We start from the raw sequence: 22,198 nt of genomic DNA on the forward strand, positions 1-22,198 counted from the left end.
TGGATCATACAGTGCCAACCCAGGCTGTGTTGTTAGTTCCCTTTTAATTCTGTCAAAGGCCTCCTGCTGTTGGGACCCCCAGGCCCACATATTTGACTTCCTTAACAGTTCTCTGAGCGGACGGGTTTTTTCGGCCAGATGGGGTAAAAATTTACCCAGGTGATTTATCATTCCAAGCAGTCCTCTCACTTCACTGACGTTAGTGGGTTCTCTCATGTCCTTTACTGCTTTCACTTTTTCAGGGTCAGCGCTCACCCCTGATGCCTCGATGACCTGCCCCAGGAACTTAATTTTGCTCTTAGAAAACTCACATTTTTCACTGAGTGTTACCCCAGCCTCCTGGAGGTGTGACAGTGCCGCGCGTAGCCTCTCGTCATGCTGCTGTTGGGTGGCTCCCCAGATGAGCACATCATCCATCTGACACAAAACCCCCTCCAGACCCTCGAGGATTTGTGTCATGCGCTTCTGGAAGTGCTCAGGCGCTGAAGAGATTCCAAAGCACAAGCGATTATAACAATATCGTCCAAACGGCGTAATGAAGGTGGTAAGCAGTGAAGACTCTTTTGAAAGTGGAATCTGCCAGAACCCAGAGTTTGCATCTAGTTTTGAAAATATTTTGGCACCTGCCAGCTGTCCCAGTGTGTGCTCTACTGAAGGAAGTGGGTGCCTTTCTCTCATGACTGATTTGTTCAGTTCTGTGAGGTCAGTGCATATTCTCACCTTGCCTGTTCGCTTGGGCACCACCACCATAGGTGCACACCATTCAGTTGGCTGTTCCACTTTTGAGATGACTCCTTGTTGCTCCATGCGATTCAATTCTTCTTAAACCTTTGGAAGAAGAGGGAGGGAAATGCGTCTAGGGGTGGAGAGAGAGAAGGGTTTAGCATCTGGCTTCAGAACAATGTTATACTCGCCCTGCATCTTCCCTAGGCCATTGAATAACTTGGGGAATTCTGCTTTTACTGCTCCTTCTGAGTCTAGATTGACAACATCCAGTCTGGCTACCAACTGCAGCGCTGTGGCGGCTGAACGACCCAATAATGGTGTGGTCAGTCCCTCCACAACATAAACTTCCTGTAGTGTGCACTTTTGTCCTTTCTTCAGTGTGGCTGTGAATTTACCTTTTACGGACAGTGGTCTCCCTCTTGGGCCCTTTAGGACCTTTGCTGACCTTTCCAGTCTACCGAGCTGTTCCTGGTTACACAGCCTCTCTGGCACTGCTGTTACATCTGCGCCTGTGTCTATTTTACACACAATGTTGCTGTGATCCATTTTTATTTCTGTCATCCAAGGACCTGCATCTGCACTGACTGTAAGTGAGCCCAGGAATAGGGCCTCATCCTCTCCATTCTCAGTCAACCACAAAAGCAGCAGCGAGTTTAACAGTCGATGTCAACTGACAACTGCGGAGAACTGAGCGGGGAAAAAAGGGGAGGGGCAAATTTTAAATGAGGCGCAGTTTTTAAATGAGGCGCGTCTGTTATAAAGGTCCGGCCCCAACGCGCTCTGAGCCCGCTGATCGGCAGTGTGTCTAGTGCTGTTAACAGTTACTTGGCCCAAATGTGGCACAAGTCCACAATGCTGATGCGACTGCTAGGAGGACTTTGTGACGGCCAAGGTAATCCGGCCCGAACATGCTTGCTGTCTGGGATGCTTTGGGAAAGTGTCCTAACACTATGTTTGCTTTCCTCAGAAACTCTCCTGATAAAAGTGTTTGCAATGTGCTGTAAATTAAATTCAGTTTCATTCCTGTCCTGTTTTCTCTCGAGCCCCTTACCCCCAAAAATCTGTGCACAGGCCAGCTGACTGCATTGTTCGACAGTCAGTGTGATCCAGGAATTCATGAGTTTAAAACAGTCCAAACTGTGGTGTTGATGGTCAGTCTGAAGTTCTGATTAACCCCTTAAAATCCCAGGCATATTTTAAGGCATATTATTATCCAGTAACTACAAAGACTTCAACGCAAACTGGTTGAGCTCTTCTTAGGTTATAGAAGGGTGTAATAAGTATGTGGGCCTGCTGGTGGGCCCTAGCTATTTAAGGGGTGAAAGAAGCCTATTCGAAAAGTTACAGCAACTCATGTATCCTGTGTAACGACCTAAATAGCCAATAATAATAGCTCATTGGCACAAACTGACCTAAACCGAAGGTGCCTGATCAGCAACGGCTTTTCCTACATTCAGTACTAACAATGCTTACAGTCATTTGCCTGCACTGGGTTCACTGCACAGGTATGTTAAAAACATAAACCTAAATCAGGAAGATGTGATTTGTTCAACAGACAAGTTCTAAATTAACAGTATGTTCTGCTTAGAAAAATAACCGTAAAGACTAACAAATATGTGACGATATTTCATCTCTCTCCAGTCTGTAGACCTGGTCTGCGTGAGAGCCTCCAGAGAGGCCCCCTGGCCCCAGTGCCTGAAGTGCAACTGGAGGACGAGGATGAAAACCGTACCCAGTAAACATTTGGCCGTTGAAACAACGTGGAAATCACGTATCTGACTGCCGTTTAAACTACGCTTTATTAAGGTTCAAAATGAAAGTTGAAAAGACGTCTAAACTTAGCTGTTGAAAAAACGGCCAAAATAGTCACATTAAAGACGTCATTTTAAGGCCGTTGATTTAACGTTGAAATCACATACATAACTGCTGTTTAATTTACGATTTCTTATGGTAGAAAATGAAAGTTGAAAAGACGTCTAAACTTAGCCGTTGAAATAACGGCCAAAATAGTCACATTAAAGACGTCATTTAAAGGCCGCTGATTTAACGTTGAAATCACGTGCATAACTGCTGTTTAATTTAAGTTTTCTTATGGTTGAAAATGAAAGTTGAAAAGACGTTCAAGCTTAACTGTTGAAAAGACGACCAAAAAGTCACAGTAAAAATGTCATTTTAAGGTGTTCTAAGGCCTTGGAAAAAATTATAAATTATAAATTAAAAGGCATTGAAAACTCATCCAAAATTAATTTCCACTAGTACACTCTCAAAAAAAGATAACACTTTAGCATGAATCCTATATAGAACCATTTCATGCTTAATACACTGTACAATAGAACAACCTTTTTTGGTGTTATATAGAATGAATTTTTCTATGTAGAACCATATACAACACATTATCTGTCAATGTGAAGAACCTTTTCCCCATGCAAAAAAACTTCCTGTAGTTAACTAACAATTTTGATTCCAATGTAAACATAAAACAAACTTTGTTAAATGGAAACTTTATTGAAAACGTGTAGTTATTATTAATTTCATTTGTGGAACATGAAACTGGACCATGAACTTCGTTAGGACTAAGACAAAGATCCTATGTATCAATTCAGAAAGAATTTTCAAACCTTTGAACCATAAGCTGTGTCAGTATTGTACATGATTTTCAATGTTTTAATGTAAAGGAAATCAAGGTGATTATTTAACGAGACAAAATCTTGCATTTTAGTTTCTGAGAAGTCAAACAAGAAAAGAAAAAAAAAAGTTAAAAGCTCTGCAGGGGGCATGCTTGAGGTGATCGGCCACAGCAGAATCCATCTCATGAGCTGTGGCTTTGTTGTTCCACTTCAGAACTGCAGCTAACATAAAACACAAACAAGACTGTTACAATTAATGCACACACAAAGCATTAAAATCTCTTGACAAAAACAGACGGATCTGTGGAAGGTGACAGCCATTCTAACATCATACTTATTACTTATTTAGTCTTACTTATCACTTAATAGTCACAATGCCACAAGGCCTTTGACAGCTTTTAATTCACATATATTTAAACCTTTCAAATCTGAAATATGTTTCCATATAATATACATAATATTTTCCTGTCTGCAATGTAGCCAATAAGGAGGCAACTGATAATTACAAATCTATTTTTTAGTTATTTTTAAATGTTTATTTCAGTGGGCTTCTAAACAACTGCGAAGTAGTGATGTTGTGATATGTTCTTTTAAATGCAAAGGGCTTGAGCTTGTCTCTAATTTTATATACTGTCTCTAATTTTATATATTCTCCTAAGACCCATGAGATTTCTAAACTCTGTACTAGACTGCTGGGAACTGAAAAGCCTCTCTCTTATTTTGGCCAGTGTTTATTTGTTTAAAGAACAAAGCACAGTCCAAAGAACGAACTGGGTAGTAAATAGAACAGAATGCAGCTATAAAGCTCAGTATTATTATTTGACTTTTTTATATGCCTTACAAATTCCAATATCAAATTTGACAGAAATGACTACATTTAATGATTCTGCTTCTTTAGTTTAGTACGGGTGTTATGTGTAACATTGCTCAAACACTAGAAGACAATATTAACCCAGATGTTTTTCCATAAATACATCCCTAAAACTTCTCTCAACCCTCTCAAACCTCATCTAGGTCTCCATTAGAGTCAGCAGACTTGTCAGTGTAGTGTAGGACACAGAAAGACTTACTTTGAACTATAGAAATGAACAAAACCTCACCACTACGGCCGTTTTAGGCAACACAAAGGCTGCACAGGACTGATGTTGGATCAGTAATTATGACTGTCATTTCCATAAAAAACTATTCTAGCTCAGCAATCCTACTCCTGAGACAGTCACCCACGGCATTTACTCTGTGATGACGTTTTGTCCACTTTTATAGCCCACAGTATGTCATATTGTGTTGCACACCACACTGAGAAGTCTGCGCCACCTTAATGAAGACATGAAATGATTTAGGTGAATATTGACTTCTAGTGTTTGTTAGAAATGTTAGCTTCACAGCTCCATTGCTAAACTAAAAGACACAAACTTTGGACACCAATTATGTCTTGGCCAAAAGACTACATTGGGGGTAAGCAGAAAACTGTTTAAATTTTATATTTTGCTGAACCAGTCCTTTAAACAGGTTCTTAGTCATAAAATGAGTGTGGCAACTGATAACCAGGAAACCGGTACATAAATTGTTAACACATTACGTTCTATTCTGTTTGTGATAATACTTTTTTAACTTGTGTGCATTATTTGACCACTGCCAGTATGTTGTTGTGGCACACAGACAAATCCAGTCAGCTTCTGAAACAAATATTTGTTTGCAAAAGACGACAGTCAGCTACAGTTAATTCAGTAACTTATCTCTGATAGGACATTTCATTGTCTAATAAAACCTCACTAATGATTTCAACGTGTGTAGCCAAAGCTAATGAACGAAGCATCAGAATGACTGCCACATTTCCACTCTCCACCAACATCTAGAAACACAGCTGTAGCTTCTGCAGCTGTTTAATAAATATGCTAGCTAGCTAGCTAGCGTTAGCTACTCAAATTACCTAGCTGCATAAGCTAACTACTTTCAAATAGTGTAAAATAATCATTAATTGTGGTAGTTCATTTCAAAGTAAAAATGTGCTCCTGGCAATTTTAAAATGAGCCTCGAGCTATTCATGCATGTGACTACAAGCTTAGATAAATATAGCTAATGTAGCTCAATATAGCTAATGGCTAACTTTTACGAATGAGTTTGCGCAAAAATCCAAGATGAACGCCGACGTAGACGCTATATGGAGCGCTGCATTCACAATATACAGCTGCTATTCACGTTAGCGTTTTACTAGAATGATTATGTGGTGTTTCTAAGAAGTTATTAGCAAATACTTCGGTTATACAGGGCAACAACAGAAACAGCTAATGTCAGAAAACGCGCGTTGTCGTGATGAATCAATAGCGTTAGCTAGCGATCTTAGCTTTTATCAGGACCTTCACCATCGATCACACTGAATTAAGGGAAATAAAATGACCGCTACCTTCGTTAATAAGGTTTTAATTCGCTATATTCAGCCAACACAGACAAATCTTTAAATCTGCATTAATGACGTGCCCAACTGACCGCTATGTTTCCCGTAGTTAGCACGACTGTTCAGCACTAGCTGACCTTAGCAGGACGGCTTCAGCAGCTGTATCAAATACTAACTAGCTAGCTAGCTGGCTAACGTGTACCCTCTATTCAAAAACAAACAATAATACTAGCTAAAAAAATCTTTGTAAGCTTAGTGACTCGTATATGGCAAAAGGTCCACCTAAAATGGCCAGCTAACGTTTACTCACCTGGACCAATGTGGACAGTAGCGCTGTGTGCTGTCGGCGGCTCGCTGAGGACTTTCTCAGACGAGGACCTTCCATAGGGGCAGTGATCGGTGTCCGTTCAGATGGATATCGCGGCTTCTTTAACCCGCTTGATACATCCAACAAACCCACAGCGCTTAAATGACAGGACTGCCTTGCTGACAGTGGAAATGCAGTTGCAAACAGGATTGCAAATATTCATTTTGGCAGAGCTGAAGGGCCATGATGACGAAATACAATAAAATGGGCGTTTTTTATGTCAGAGTCAGACCGTATTAAGATAATGAAAATGAACGGTCAAAAACGCTGCTTTTCTATATTAAAAGTTTCCAGCTATTATACAATACAATAAATAAAAACGCAAATAGGTTTGCATTCAAATTCCAATTGTGTCTTAAATAATGCATACTGCTATGAGATATGCAATTACAAACACCATTTAGCACTTGCATTAAAATTTGAAAAAAGTCCAGGAAATATAGAAAAGCTGATGGCACCATGTTAAATAATGACAACCACACTCCATGTGACGTCATATGGCATGTTCTTTACACCATAAAGACAAGTGAAATATTATCAAGCTTCAGCAATCAACATCTAACATAACAGTAAGCTAATCTATATTTAACATTTGGTATCTTTGAGAAAAGAAACATAACATAATATCTCTGGACTGGAATACAGCTTTCTTTTTGTTGCTTCTTCTTCTTCTTACTATTACTATTATTATTACTATTATTATTATTATTATTATTAGTAGTAGTAGTAGTAGTAGAAGTAGTAGTAGTAGTAGTTGTACTAGTAGCAGTAGGCTAGAAGCAGTGGTACTGGTATTGTTATTATCATGATCGTTATCATTATTTTTGGGTTATAGTGAAATGTCCGTTGACGTTATTAACAGGTCACCAATGGACTGACTTTTTGAAACGGATTTTGAACGTCTATTGACGTTCATAACATGTCCCCGACTGACCGACTATTTTTAAACACATTTTGGACGTCCACAGACGTTCTTTGTTTACTGGGTAGACCTCTTCCGCCTCCTGTCTTCATCAACCCAGAGAGAGAGGATGACCATCCACCTCTTCTGATCCCAAAACATCCAGATGAAGCTATGATTGGCAATGATGTGAGGGAAGAACAGGAGCATGAGGAGGAACATTTTGGAGTTCTGATTGAGTATTTCGGTGAGGAGGAACAGGTGCATGAAGAGGAACATGTCGGTGAAGCTATGATTGGCTTTGATCTGAGGGAAGAACAGAGGCTTGAGGTGCCTTGAGGCTTTTTGGTGTTCTGATTGAGTATTTCAGTGAGGAGGAACAGGTGCATGAATACGAACATATTCATGAAGCCGTGTTTGGCTTTGACGTGAGGGATGAACAGGGGCTTGAGGAGGAACATTTTGGTGTTCTGATTGAGTATTTCGGTGAGGAGGAACAGGTGCGCAAAGAAAGAAATGTGCTGGAAGATGCTGAGGATAATGCTGGCATCTGGAATCCGGACTACAGAAACGAGCACAGGAGGCTTTTCTTGGAGTTACCACACTCTTCTTCTGACATGCTGGCCTGGAAAGCCGACGGAAGTGAGACCACCTTTAGTGCTGCAGGGGATTCCAGCAGACTTGGATGGAACCCAGTTTACAACAACCCACTGTCTATCAGGGATGAGCAATTTGACGGTATGATATTGATATCATAACTTCAAATTACACATTTCTGAGTGTTGTAGGTACTTAAGAATACTGAACAACTAAAAACTGTAGATGACTCATCCTGTTAACAACAGGAACAACAACAACCAGTGGATAGAAACTGTACAAACAGTATAGTAATAAGTAGCAGACTGGATTTTTAATTACACTGTAATAGACCATTTTCACACCTCTGTGTTCGTTACTGCGGAAGAGTAAATAGTAGTGCTAAACGGCTTCTGGTTGCGTTGTAAACAATGGCTGATACTGTCTAAAATCATTGCTGTGTTCCTAAATGCACCAATAATTCAATCAAACAGCCTCATCTGAGTTTCCACTCGATCAAGTTTAAAAATGTTCAGCTTCAGATAAAAAGCTCCACTCATCATGTGTCACTTTTAATGAGGTAACCAATCAAAAAAAGGGTAAAACTCATCTGGAGAGCGAAGGTGGGCCGTACAGTGTGACAGATTTACTCACATTTGTGATTAAACATCCTCAGCTCCAAGTCAAATATCTATTCACTGGCATATTTACAATCCTGGAGATTGTCAGAACAGAGGTTTAACTAACACTGAGAAATAGACTCCTCACCACAGCAGCTTGGTGATTAGTTTACTGTAATGTAGAAATACGATGCTGTGTCTCTGAGCTGGTTGTGTTCAGGGCACTTGCTAATGTTGCTAATGTTCACATGGGCTGAGTAGGAACAGTTAAACCTGGTGGACTTTTTCTCCAAAATGAAGCGCAATTAGAGCAAATCTGTTTAGGGAGGTGTGATGTGGTGTTAAACAAAAAGATCTGCTCTGCTCTGTTAAACGGTGCAGGTGGAATAACGTTACTATTTACTGAATGTGATGCAGAGACTGTGAAAAAGGTCTATTTTATTCATTTATTTTAACTCTTCCAACTTGTTTTCGGACCTCAGGACAACATATTCTGATGCATGTTTTGTAATCTTGGAGTGTCGTTTTCACTTTTGTCATATCTCTCATTCTCAGCCTCCACGATGCCACGTCCTAATGCCTCCACACCACCTCAGAATGACCCCACCCAGAATGACCCTGTCACTGAAAACCACCTGGAAGTTTCTAATAATGTTGAAGCTCATAGCTCCAATGCTGCTGGTCCCTCTGTGGGCCAGAGCAACTCCAGGAAGAGGGAGAGAAAGAGTGACTTTCCAAGCTGCTCCTTTAACCTCTTAAACTCCTTTCAGCAGTAAATTGTAAGCATATGGCAATGTGTGTATGATCATAAAACACATGTTCTGTTAATTTGAGGGGAACTTTTACAAAAAAAAAATTTGCATTTATTTCATGCAGTTACTGAATAATTTGCCTTATGATTTGGTCATGTAAATTCAGATGGACAAACCAAAATATACCCTGGAGAATAAGAGGTTTACAGCCCTAAGACGTCCTCTACAGAGAACAATCCCATATATGGTATTATTCCTGCAAATTGTAGTCTTTTTTTTTGCCTCCACACCACCTTGGAATGACCCGACCCAGAATGACCCTGTCCCTGGAAACCACCTGGAAGTTTCTAATAATGCTGAAGCTCATGGCTCCAATGCTGCTGGTCCCTCTGGGGGCCACAGCTCCAGCAGGCCGGAGACCCAGAGCAACTCCAGGAAGAGGAAGAGAAAGAGCTACTTTAACAACCCTGAGACAGATGACAGGCCCAGCAAGAGGAGAAGATCTGACAGTGATGATGACTAAACACACAGCTGCAGGATCACCATGATGCTTCATTTTAGCAGACACTGTATTGTAGATATTGTATTATATGTTTTATTAACTTTAAATAAAAGTCTTTTCTGGTTAGTCTGTTTTAGTGTGTGTTTTAGTACTGTTTTCATGTGCACAGCTACAACTAGCAAATGTTTTCAGAATGTACAAATGAGTATATTTTCTTTAGCGGTTTCCAATAACGACACAGGTTTATTATTAGAAAATCAAGTTTGTGACAATATGTGTGGCAGCACTAGCCTGAGAATGTAAAGCTCATGAATTCTATTCCCTTTGGTGTAAAGTCAGTACTATTTAGGACTTTAACCTCCCTTTGGCCTCAATGATTTTCAACATGTGCTTTTAACAAGTTTGGAGAAGAAAACTGGGAGTAGTCCACCAACCAAAAATATCCAGCCAACAGTGTCCTGTGGGCAGCGAAGGACTAGACGATGATTAGCTCATACTGTACAGCAAGAGATGTGCTCTGTGAGGGTCCATGGGGGTCCTGACCACTGAAGAACAGGGTAAAGGGGGCTAACAAAGTATGCAGAGAAACAGATGGACTACAGTCTGTAACTGTAGAACTAAGTGCACCTATATAGTAAGTGGAGCTGATAAAATGGACAATGAGCGTAGAACCAAGGAGGCAGTCATAATGTTATGCCTGATTGGTGTATTTAGGCAACGTCACCAGCTGCCTGGTGAGTCTGTGTGCCAATATGTTGCTAACTTACGGGGACTTACTAGCTGATGCAAGTCTGCAGCGTTACAGGATGAGACAACATGCAACCAGCTTATCAAGCTCACCAATAATGTGTGTCGAGTATGTGAGGCACTATTGGAAAACGATGAGCGGTCACTGTCTAGGGAATCAATCATCACAAGAGACCACAGCTGAATGTGCAGCCACTTTGGCTAACCAACAAGGACTCATCTCCAGCCAAACAGCCTCCTCAGATCCTCCTCCTCATTCCAGCCAGTGTGCAGTAGCCTTACTCCTCCAGATAATGTCATGCAACTGATAACAGTGATCTTGGCCATGTTCAGAGCAGCCCTGCATCAACTGTAGCTGACTGTCTCACAGCTCAAGAGCCCAGAACTCCTACACTCATGGGCAGATAAGCCACAGCTGTGGTAAGATAAATCATTTTTCTTATCTATGTTGCTTTGTTCTGACTCGGTCAGATGTCCACACCTCAGCCTGCAACCACAATTATCCACACTGTGGACTCAGGACTAGTAGCCTTCAAATCAAGCACAGTTAGCCTCAATTATGTGTGTATCCCTTTACTGCTGGACACAGGCGCCAGTGTGTTTCTGAATGTTGACACAAACAGTTTTTCATGTCACTGCCACTGTCCATGACCTCTACTGCTCTTGTGGTTATGGTGACTCCAGAACTGATTTAGTTGGCTCCCTCCACATGACTGCAAATAGCATGTATCGCACTGCTCTGTGTTTAACTCTGTTCCTTTTTCTCTGGGTGTCAACATGGGCTTTTGTTTCTAGCAGTATCTGAGCTATACCTCTAACCTATTGGTAACTAGCAAATATGCTTTCTCTAGACAGACAAAGCACTTTTTGTTATCTGATGGTTTTCTGAAGGTTTACTAATGGTCTATAATGGTTTATAATGGTTTTCTAAATGTTGTCAATTCATTTTTTTAATGGTTATAATGGTTGTATAATGGTTGTCTCATGGTTGTCTAATGGTTGTATAATGGTTGTCTAATGGTTTTTAAAATAATTGTCTTATTGTTTTCTAAAAGTTTTCTAATGGTTTCTAATAGTTGTCTAATGGTTGTCTGAAGGTTTTCTAATGGCGTCTAATGGTTTTCTAATGGTTGTCTGATGGTTTTTAAAATGATTGTCTTATGGTTTTCTGAATTTTTTCTAATGGTTGTCAATTGAATGGCTAATTGTTGTTTTAGTGATTATTGGTTTTCTCAAGGTTTTCTAATGGTTTCTAATGGCTTTCTAAAGGTTGTCAATTGGTTGTCTAATGGCTGCATAATGGCTGTATAATGGTTGTCTGAATGTTGTCTAATGGTTGTATGATGGTTTTCTAATGGTTTCTAATGGTTTTCTGCTCTGGATAAGAGTATCTGCTAAATGCTGTAAATGTAAATGTTTCATTATGGAACCAAGGTTCTACCCAGCTTTTGCTTTCATGTTGCCCACCAGGGACCAACCTAATGGGTTTGGACCTCTCTGAGGTTCTTACTCGTGGGCAGAGAAGGTTCTGCAATTACGACTCTTGCCATGACTTGGCAACAAAGATGGCCATCTCAGGCTTGGGAACACCTGCAATTGGATATCTGTCTGGAGATCCACAGAGTGCCCCACCACTGCCAGTAGAGGCAGCATTTTGACCAGTCACAATGGGCCAGGTTGATAACCATCATGGTCTCAGACTGGGTCAGGGTCCAGGGGCCTCACAGGGACAACAAAATGGCCTCATGTTGGTCCCACCATCTTCAAGTCACTCCACGACTGGGCCCCGTCACCTACTTTCTCAGCAGGGCACTCCAGCTGCCTCAGGATGGTGCCAGCTCCAACACATGTGGCAGATGATGTACCCCAGATCATGCCCTCAGCATGACATGAGGAGCCTGTACTTCCAGCAGTCCAGATGCCCTGAGACCTGGGTATCAAGTTTACTAAGAACACAATACTAGTGTTTATGGTAATCATAGTCCATCAGGTAAACTGAACACTAGAGAACAAATTCAGATCCAATCAAAGGGAGAAGCGATGTCAAAAATGCCCAAAAGTTGTTTCTTTTGGGGCTGCAATGTCATACATAAATATGACATTCAGTAATAATAAGCTGATTAAATTAAAAATTACAAATATTTCAATAACAGTCGACAGACCTTTTAACTGTGAAAAACAGAAACAGCATTTAAAATGAAAATCTATTTCATTTTAACAGTGAAATGTTTTGGAAGAATTTTATGTAGTTTTCATCTCTGTGCTAAAAAATATTTTGTGCTTCATCCTCAAAAATTATATATACAGCCCCAATTAAAGGGGGTCAAAATGACCTGTACTGGAGTATCTTAATCCTCAACTTAAGTAAATAAATGAGGAATTTGATGATACACAAATGTTTTCAATTATGTATATTTGATCACTTCCTTTTACATTTACATTCACATGTAATGTGTATACAATGAAGAAATACGAAATTCAATGCTATTTCAATGCATTAGAACTTTTCCTCAACTGACTCGGCAAAGAGGCACCAGAAATGAATGAGTTAAGAATGATATTTACTTATTATAACAGTAATACAGTCGAAGGAACACTCGAAATTTGCTGGCTAGCTAGCGTTAGCTAGCCACCTCACTAAAATTTACTAGCAAGCTTTTAGCCAGTTTGCCAGCTGCATTAAAATATCTGAACTTCTGTATGTTTCAAAACGTGTCACATTGTTTCCAAATTAAAAAATGCAGTTTTTGCAAACAGGAAAAGCAAAAGGAGCCGGTCATAATGTTATGCCTGATCGGTGTATTTAGGCAACGTCACCAGCTGCCTGGTGAGTCTGTGTGCCAATATGTTGCTAACTTACGGGGACTTACTAGCTGATGCAAGTCTGCAGCGTTACAGGATGAGACAACATGCAACCAGCTTATCAAGCTCACCAATAATGTGTGTCGAGTATGTGAGGCACTATTGGAAAACGATGAGCGGTCACTGTCTAGGGAATCAATCATCACAAGAGACCACAGCTGAATGTGCAGCCACTTTGGCTAACCAACAAGGACTCATCTCCAGCCAAACAGCCTCCTCAGATCCTCCTCCTCATTCCAGCCAGTGTGCAGTAGCCTGATTCCTCCAGATAATGTCATGCAACTGGAGTGATAACAGTGTCCTTGGCCATGTTCAGAGCAGCCCTGCATCAACTGTAGCTGACTGTCTCACAGCTCAAGAGCCCAGAACCCCTATGCTTGTGGACAGATAAGCCACAGCTGTGGTAAGATAAATCATTTTTCTTATCTATGTTGCTTTGTTCTGACTCAGTCAGATGTCCACACCTCAGCCTGCAACCACAATTATCCACACTGTGGACTCAAATCAAGCACAGTTAGCCTCAATTATGTGTGTATCCCTTTACTGCTGGACACAGGCGCCAGTGTGTTTCTGAATGTTGACACAAACAGTTTTTCATGTCACTGCCACTGTCCATGACCTCTACTGCTCTTGTGGTTATGGTGACTCCAGAACTGATTTAGTTGGCTCCCTCCACATGACTGCAAATAGCATGTATCGCACTGCTCTGTGTTTAACTCTGTTCCTTTTTCTCTGGGTGTCAACATGGGCTTTTGTTTCTAGCAGTATCTGAGCTATATCTCTAACCTATTGGTAACTAGCAAATATGCTTTCTCTAGACAGACAAAGCACTTTTTGTTATCTGATGGTTTTCTGAAGGTTTACTAATGGTCTATAATGGTTTATAATGGTTTTCTAAATGTTGTCAATTCATTTTTTTAATGGTTATAATGGTTGTATAATGGTTGTCTAATGGTTGTACAATTGTTGTCTAATGGTTTTTAAAATAATTGTCTTATGGTTTTCTGAAAGTTTTCTAATGGTTTCTAATAGTTGTCTAATGGTTGTCTGAAGGTTGTCTAATGGTTTTCCAATGGGTGTATAATGGTTGTCTAATGTTTTTTTTCAATGGTTGTCTTACGTTTTTTTGAACGTTTTCTAATGGCGTCTAATGGTTTTCTAATGGTTGTCTGATGGTTTTTAAAATGATTGTCTTATGGTTTTCTGAATTTTTTCTAATGGTTGTCAATTGAATGGCTAATTGTTGTTTTAGTGATTATTGGTTTTCTCAAGGTTTTCTAATGGTTTCTAATGGCTTTCTAAAGGTTGTCAATTGGTTGTCTAATGGCTGCATAATGGCTGTATAATGGTTGTCTGAATGTTGTCTAATGGTTGTATGATGGTTTTCTAATGGTTTCTAATGGTTTTCTGCTCTGGATAAGAGTATCTGCTAAATGCTGTAAATGTAAATGTTTCATTATGGAACCAAGGTTCTACCCAGCTTTTGCTTTCATGTTGCCCACCAGGGACCAACCTAATGGGTTTGGACCTCTCTGAGGTTCTTACTCGTGGGCAGAGAAGGTTCTGCAATTACGACTCTTGCCATGACTTGGCAACAAAGATGGCCATCTCAGGCTTGGGAACACCTGCAATTGGATATCTGTCTGGAGATCCACAGAGTGCCCCACCACTGCCAGTAGAGGCAGCATTTTGACCAGTCACAATGGGCCAGGTTGATAACCATCATTGTCTCAGACTGGGTCAGGGTCCAGGGGCCTCACGGGGACAACAAAATGGCCTCATGTTGGTCCCACCATCTTCAAGTCACTCCACGACTGGGCCCCGTCACCTACTTTCTCAGCAGGGCACTCCAGCTGCCTCAGGATGGTGCCAGCTCCAACACATGTGGCAGATGATGTACCCCAGATCATGCCCTCAGCATGACATGAGGAGCCTGTACTTCCAGCAGTCCAGATGCCCTGAGACCTGGGTGTCAAGTTTACTAAGAACACAATACTAGTGTTTATGGTAATCATAGTCCATCAGGTAAACTGAACACTAGAGAACAAATTCAGATCCAAACAAAGGGAGAAGCGATGTCAAAAATGCCCAAAAGTTGTTTCTTTTGGGGCTGCAATGTCATACATAAATATGACATTCAGTAATAATAAGCTGATTAAATTAAAAATTACAAATATTTCAATAACAGTCGACAGACCTTTTAACTGTGAAAAACAGAAACAGCATTTAAAATGAAAATCTATTTCATTTTAACAGTGAAATGTTTTGGAAGCATTTTAGGTAGTTTTCATCTCTGTGCTAAAAAATATTTTGTGCTTCATCCTCAAAAATTATATATACAGCGCCAATTAAAGGGGGTCAAAATGACCTGTACTGGAGTATCTTAATCCTCAACTTAAGTAAATAAATGAGGAATTTGATGATACGCAAATGTTTTCAATTATGTATATTTGATCACTTCCTTTTACATTTACATTCACATGTAATGTGTATACAATGAAGAAATACGAAATTCAATGCTATTTCAATGCATTAGAACTTTTCCTCAACTGACTCGGCAAAGAGGCACCAGAAATGAATGAGTTAAGAATGATATTTACTTATTATAACAGTAATACAGTCGAAGGAACACTCGAAATTTGCTGGCTAGCTAGCGTTAGCTAGCCACCTCACTAAAATTTACTAGCAAGCTTTTAGCCAGTTTGCCAGCTGCATTAAAATATCTGAACTTCTGTATGTTTCAAAACGTGTCACATTGTTTCCAAATTAAAAAATGCAGTTTTTGCAAACAGGAAAAGCAAAAGGAGCCGGTCATAATGTTATGCCTGATCGGTGTATTTAGGCAACGTCACCAGCTGCCTGGTGAGTCTGTGTGCCAATATGTTGCTAACTTACGGGGACTTACTAGCTGATGCAAGTCTGCAGCGTTACAGGATGAGACAACATGCAACCAGCTTATCAAGCTCACCAATAATGTGTGTCGAGTATGTGAGGCACTATTGGAAAACGATGAGCGGTCACTGTCTAGGGAATCAATCATCACAAGAGACCACAGCTGAATGTGCAGCCACTTTGGCTAACCAACAAGGACTCATCTCCAGCCAAACAGCCTCCTCAGATCCTCCTCCTCATTCCAGCCAGTGTGCAGCAGCCTGATTCCTCCAGATAATGTCATGCAACTGGAGTGATAACAGTGTCCTTGGCCATGTTCAGAGCAGCCCTGCATCAACTGTAGCTGACTGTCTCACAGCTCAAGAGCCCAGAACCCCTATGCTTGTGGACAGATAAGCCACAGCTGTGGTAAGATAAATCATTTTTCTTATCTATGTTGCTTTGTTCTGACTCGGTCAGATGTCCACACCTCAGCCTGCAACCACAATTATCCACACTGTGGACTCAAATCAAGCACAGTTAGCCTCAATTATGTGTGTATCCCTTTACTGCTGGACACAGGCGCCAGTGTGTTTCTGAATGTTGACACAAACAGTTTTTCATGTCACTGCCACTGTCCATGACCTCTACTGCTCTTGTGGTTATGGTGACTCCAGAACTGATTTAGTTGGCTCCCTCCACATGACTGCAAATAGCATGTATCGCACTGCTCTGTGTTTAACTCTGTTCCTTTTTCTCTGGGTGTCAACATGGGCTTTTGTTTCTAGCAGTATCTGAGCTATACCTCTAACCTATTGGTAACTAGCAAATATGCTTTCTCTAGACAGACAAAGCACTTTTTGTTATCTGATGGTTTTCTGAAGGTTTACTAATGGTCTATAATGGTTTATAATGGTTTTCTAAATGTTGTCAATTCATTTTTTTAATGGTTATAATGGTTGTATAATGGTTGTCTAATGGTTGTATAATGGTTGTCTAATGGTTTTCTGAAAGTTTTCTAATGGTTTCTTATAGTTGTCTAATGGTTGTCTGAAGGTTGTCTAATGGTTTTCCAATGGGTGTATAATGGTTGTCTAATGTTTTTTTTCAATGGTTGTCTTATGTTTTTTTGAAAGTTTTCTAATGGCATCTAATGGTTTTCTAAAGAAATTCAATGCTATTTTAATGCATTAGAACTTTTCCTCAACTGACTCGGCAAAGAGGCACCAGAAATGAATGAGTTAAGAATGATATTTACTTATTATAACAGTAATACAGAAAAAACGTGTCACATTGTTTCCAAATTAAAAAATGCAGTAAATAAATATACTACCAAATTAACAATAGGCCAATGCTTGTAGCCAGTTAAGTATTGGTTATGATCACTGACAACTGAAGCAAATTCTTAACAGCAATTGATATGGGAAAAAATGAGAGATGTATGTACGAGGTTAGTGATAAAATGTTGGTAACACTTTCTATGAATGTCACCTTTGTAAGCATCTATAAACACATTCATAACATGTTATAATGCATTCATAAGACATTATAAACATAGCTATAAATATTTATAAAAATGCAATTATACGTTATAGCCATGTTTATTATGCATTATGAATTGTTAACATAATACATTATAAGTACTGATCATAACAAATTATAAGAGCTCATAAGTCGTATTTGTCCGCTCTAAGTAAAGTGAAGCGTACTGTACTTAAGCCTCCTCCAGTGTTAAGAGTGAGGCTTCAAGTTGAAGTATTTACTGAAGGATTTACTGAAACACTAAAACATTCACAATAAAGCACATTACAGGCTTCAAATGTCAGAGTTTAAACTAGTGCTGCCATCAGTGCTTTACCCAATGTGGGAAATGTAATGTACACCACCGTTAGTTTGGTATGTCTTTACTTTACGCTCTCCAAGCTGGGACTGACTTGTTTGACACTGACATTATAACATGTTAACACTATTTATAATGCATTATATTAACAATTCACAACGTATAATAAACATGGCTATAAAGTGTAATTCAGTGTAATTCATTTTTATAAATGTTTATAATCATGTTTATAATGCCATATGAAGGCACTATAACATGTTATAAATGTGTTTATAGATGCTTACAAATGTGACATCCATAGAAAGTGTTACCAAAATGTTCTTAGAAATTAGGGTAACACTTTCTATGAATGTCACGTGTGTAAGCATCTATAAACACATTTATAACATGTTATAATGCCTTCATACGGCATTATAAACATAATTATAAACATTTATAAAAATGAATTACACTGGATTACACTTTATAGCCATGTTTATTATACATTATGAATTGTTAATATAATGCACTATAAGTAGTGTTGATAACATTTTATACTGTCAGTGCCAAAGAAATCATTCCTAGCTTGGAGAGTGTAAAGTGAAGACAAATACCAAACTTTTATTTACTCTCTGAGATTTCCAATATTTTATTTGTCACCACTGGTGCTGTTAGGGCTGCATCTTTGGGGCTTCAGTCCAGAAAATTCAGATGCTCCAAACAGTATAATATTTGATATGCAGTGTTAAGTTAGTGCCAAGCTAACGGTGGTGTACACTTCATTTCCCACATTGGGTAAAACACTGATGGCAGCCCTAGTTTAAACTCTGACATTTGAAGCCTGTAATGTGCTTTATTATGTATGTTTTAGTGTTTCAGTAAATCCTTCAGTAAATACTTCAACTTGAAGCCTCACTCTTAACACTGGAGGAGGCTTTAGTACAGTACGCCTCACTTTACTTAGAGCGGACAAATACAACTTATGAGCTCTTATAATTTGTTATGAACAGTACTAATAATGCATTATGTTCACAATACATAATGCAAAATAAGCATGGCTATAAGGTGTAATGCATTTTTATAAATATTTATAGCCATGTTTATGATGCCTTATGAATGCATTATAACATGTTATGAAAGTGTTTATAGATGCTTACAAAGGTGACATTCATAGAAAGTGTTACCACATCACTTTAAGACAGAATGCAGTATTAAATGAATTGACCTTTCTACAAAGATAAAAATGTATAAAATGTCAGTCACAACACGTTTTGATAAATCCATGGAATGTAAAGAAACAAAACATTGTAACTGACCAAACAAATCAAAGATACACTATATGGCCAAAAGTATGTGGACACCTGACCATCACACCTGCATGAGCTTGTTGGACATCTCATTCCAGAACCATCCACTATTTCGCAAGATTGTGGAGTCTGTCTGTGGGGATTTGTTTATATTTATGTAAACATTTTTGAGGTCAGACACTGGGGTGAAAATGCCTGACTCAAATTAGGCATTCCGAGTTAGCCCAAAAGTGTTCAGTGGGGTTAAGATCAGAGCTCTGTGCAGGTCACTGGAGTTTTTCCACACCAAAATACGTCAAATCATGAATTTATGGATGTCAGTTTGTGCACAATGACGCAGTCATGCTGGAACAGGAAAGGGTCTTTAATAAACTGTTGCCACAACGTTGGCAGCATATAATCATCTAAAATGTCTTCGTATGCTGTAGCATTAACATCACCCTTCTCTAGAACTAAAAGGCCTGGCCCAAACCCATAGAAAGAGCCCCAGGCATCCCTCCTCCACCAGATTTTACTGTTGGCACAATACATTCCAGTAGGTACTGTTCTCCTGGCGTCCAGCAAACCCAGATTCATCAGACTGCCAGATAGTGAAGCATGATTTTATCACTCCAGAGAATATTTTTCCTCTCCTCCAGAGTCCATTGGTGGCAAGCCTTACACCACTCTAGTCGACACTTGGCATTGCGGATAGTGATCTTAGGGTTGTGTGCAGCTGCTCGGCCATGGAAGCCCATTTCATTAAGCTCCCAATGCACAGTTCTTGTGTTGATTTTGCTTCTAGAACTCTGTAGTAAGTGATGGGAGATTTTTACACACTTCAGCACTCAGTGGCTTTACTCTGTTTCTTTATGTGGTCTACCACTTTGTGGCTGAGCTGTTGTTGCTCCTAGCTGATTCCATTTCACAATAATAGCACTTACAGTTGACCGGGGCAGATCTAGCAGGGCAGAAATTTCACAAACTGACTTGTGGCAAAGGTGGCATCTTATGTCAGAGCCACATTTGAAGTCACTAAGCTCTTCAGTATGACCCATTCTACTGCCAGTGTTTGTCTATGGAGATTGAATGGCTATGTGCTTGATTTCATCTACGTGTTAGCAATGGGTGAGCACCATATCTAGTAATACAAGGACCCTGAACATACCACAAAGTGCCAGTGGTATTTTCGATCCAGTCCATTAGTAGCACTCACTGACCAGTCCATGCTCTGGGTTGGCAGAGGAACTGAAGGGCAGGGCTGCTGCTGACAGTGCTAAAGTGACCTGAGAGGTATTTCCATGCAAGGAAAGAGGTAGGAACAGGCAGGGTAGGGATGATTGCATTGTCTCTGCTGGTGACTACAGTGTCTGTAGTGGATGACTTGGGTCATTATAACTCTCACTCAGTGTCAGAAACAGGAGTCATGCCCTACTCAGTGTGGACTATGGTTGCTCTGTCTTACTAGTCTTCTGCAGTGTCTCCTCATGGGGTGTGGGTTAGTGTTTGATGATCCACAGATTCCATGAGTGAAAGACATTCAGCACAGGACAGATTTTTTAGAACAGTTCTCGCCTCCCTCCTCATGAAATGACTGAAAATGACTGCCATTAGGCCAGACTTGACTTAATGGTCGTGTACTGGCCTTTATTAAGAGTACTTCCCATATCTGGGACTGTCTGGCTGTTTAATGGCTCTGCTGGTCCTGGAGCCCACAAGAATGATGAATTCACATGTTGTTCACTTGATCAGTTGATTCTATTTAGAACTTCTTTTTATAATGAGTTGATTCATTTTCAGGTATTTTGCTCTTAGGTATTTTTAGATTCTCATTATTAGGTGGTAGTTATACTTTATTTTTGGCTATTTATTCATTTGCAGGATTTCGCATTACTTTAGCCCAATATGCTGCACCCCCCACATTCCAACCAAAGAAAAAAGTTCACCCTGAGTTCACCCATGATTTGCAGAAACAACATTTTTCTTGCTTGTTTCTTTTCTCTATATTCTTGTAACAAATTTGAGAGCGCTGAAGGGCAACTTCACACTAAATTATGAACTGTTGAACAAACCAGGCCTATTTAGTGATAGACTTTTCCACAGTTCTAAAACAGGTGGCCTTGGCATAAACACCATAACTAAACTAAAATTTTCAGTGAAATTCGGGCAACAATTATAGCTTATGTTATCAATCATGGCTTGTCCATGACAGAAGATAGAAAATGGATCCAACCTGGGTATTTTGTGATTTTGGGGCTCTAGGCAAAAGATAAGAATGGGGCCCCCTGGATGCACATTTTCATTTGATGCTCTGGGCTTCTGAGTGGTACACAGTGTCTACAGTGCAGATAAAAGAAAGCAAAATCATCTTAAATCTAGTCAATATATTTAATATTTCTCATTGTAAGATTGTTTAAGATGTATTATATTTCTAGACATTTTACTTAAGCAATTGTATTTGGTGAAATGATCTCACCATAATGGCAGATAATTTGACTTGTTTTATGAAATAATGCTTGAACAAAAAAAACAACTTTATCTGTGAATATAGTGAGATGATTTGGTACAGATTATGCATGAATTCCAGTGCACTGGAACAATTTTGATGATGGCACCCCTGAGAAGAGCCCAAAGCACATTAAAGGTCTGCAGGGGCTGCTTGGCGTGTTCAGTTTATCAGTGGCTTGAGCACTTAGCAGACAACTGTGACAAACTGAGGGAGTTGATGCACAAAGATGGTGTGTGGGAGTGCACAGATGTGGAGAAGCACACACTCCAAGATATAGTTGCTACAGCACCAGTCTCGAAATATTGTAACCCAGAGGACACCTTACTCTCCAGTGTGACTCAGTAGGGAAGGGAGCTGCAGGCAGGCCAACCAATAGCCTATAGTAGCAGGGATCACACCCACAGGAAGGGGTTATACGCAGATAGAAAGGAATGTTTGGTCACTCTGTTTGCAAAGGAAACATTTCAGCAGTACCATAGTGGACCACTGTTCAGTGAGCCAAAAAGTACCACTGAGGTTGCAAAAATATGACATCAGTGTTACATATGTGCCAGGACAATCAATGCAATCTGGTGGACACTTTCAGCAGATTTGACCTACAAGAATGGAACACAGCAGGTCCAGTTGAGGCCAAAATT

At 39.9% G+C, this 22,198-nt stretch overlaps 1 long non-coding RNA gene across 1 annotated transcript; it reads right to left on the reverse strand.

Annotated features, from left to right (window-relative positions):
- Positions 1 to 2,964: 2,964 nt before the first annotated feature.
- LOC118818096 lies at positions 2,965 to 6,347 on the reverse strand. Its single transcript, XR_005008062.1, has 3 exons — positions 6,059 to 6,347; positions 4,957 to 5,029; positions 2,965 to 3,575 (listed from the first exon to the last, which is right to left on the reverse strand). It is a non-coding gene; the product is annotated as an uncharacterized LOC118818096 (long non-coding RNA).
- Between the last annotated feature and the right edge of the window lie 15,851 nt (positions 6,348 to 22,198).

The sequence above is a fragment of the Colossoma macropomum genome, unplaced genomic scaffold (genome assembly GCF_904425465.1).
Source record: "Colossoma macropomum unplaced genomic scaffold, Colossoma_macropomum, whole genome shotgun sequence".
Classification (NCBI taxonomy): domain Eukaryota; kingdom Metazoa; phylum Chordata; class Actinopteri; order Characiformes; family Serrasalmidae; genus Colossoma; species Colossoma macropomum.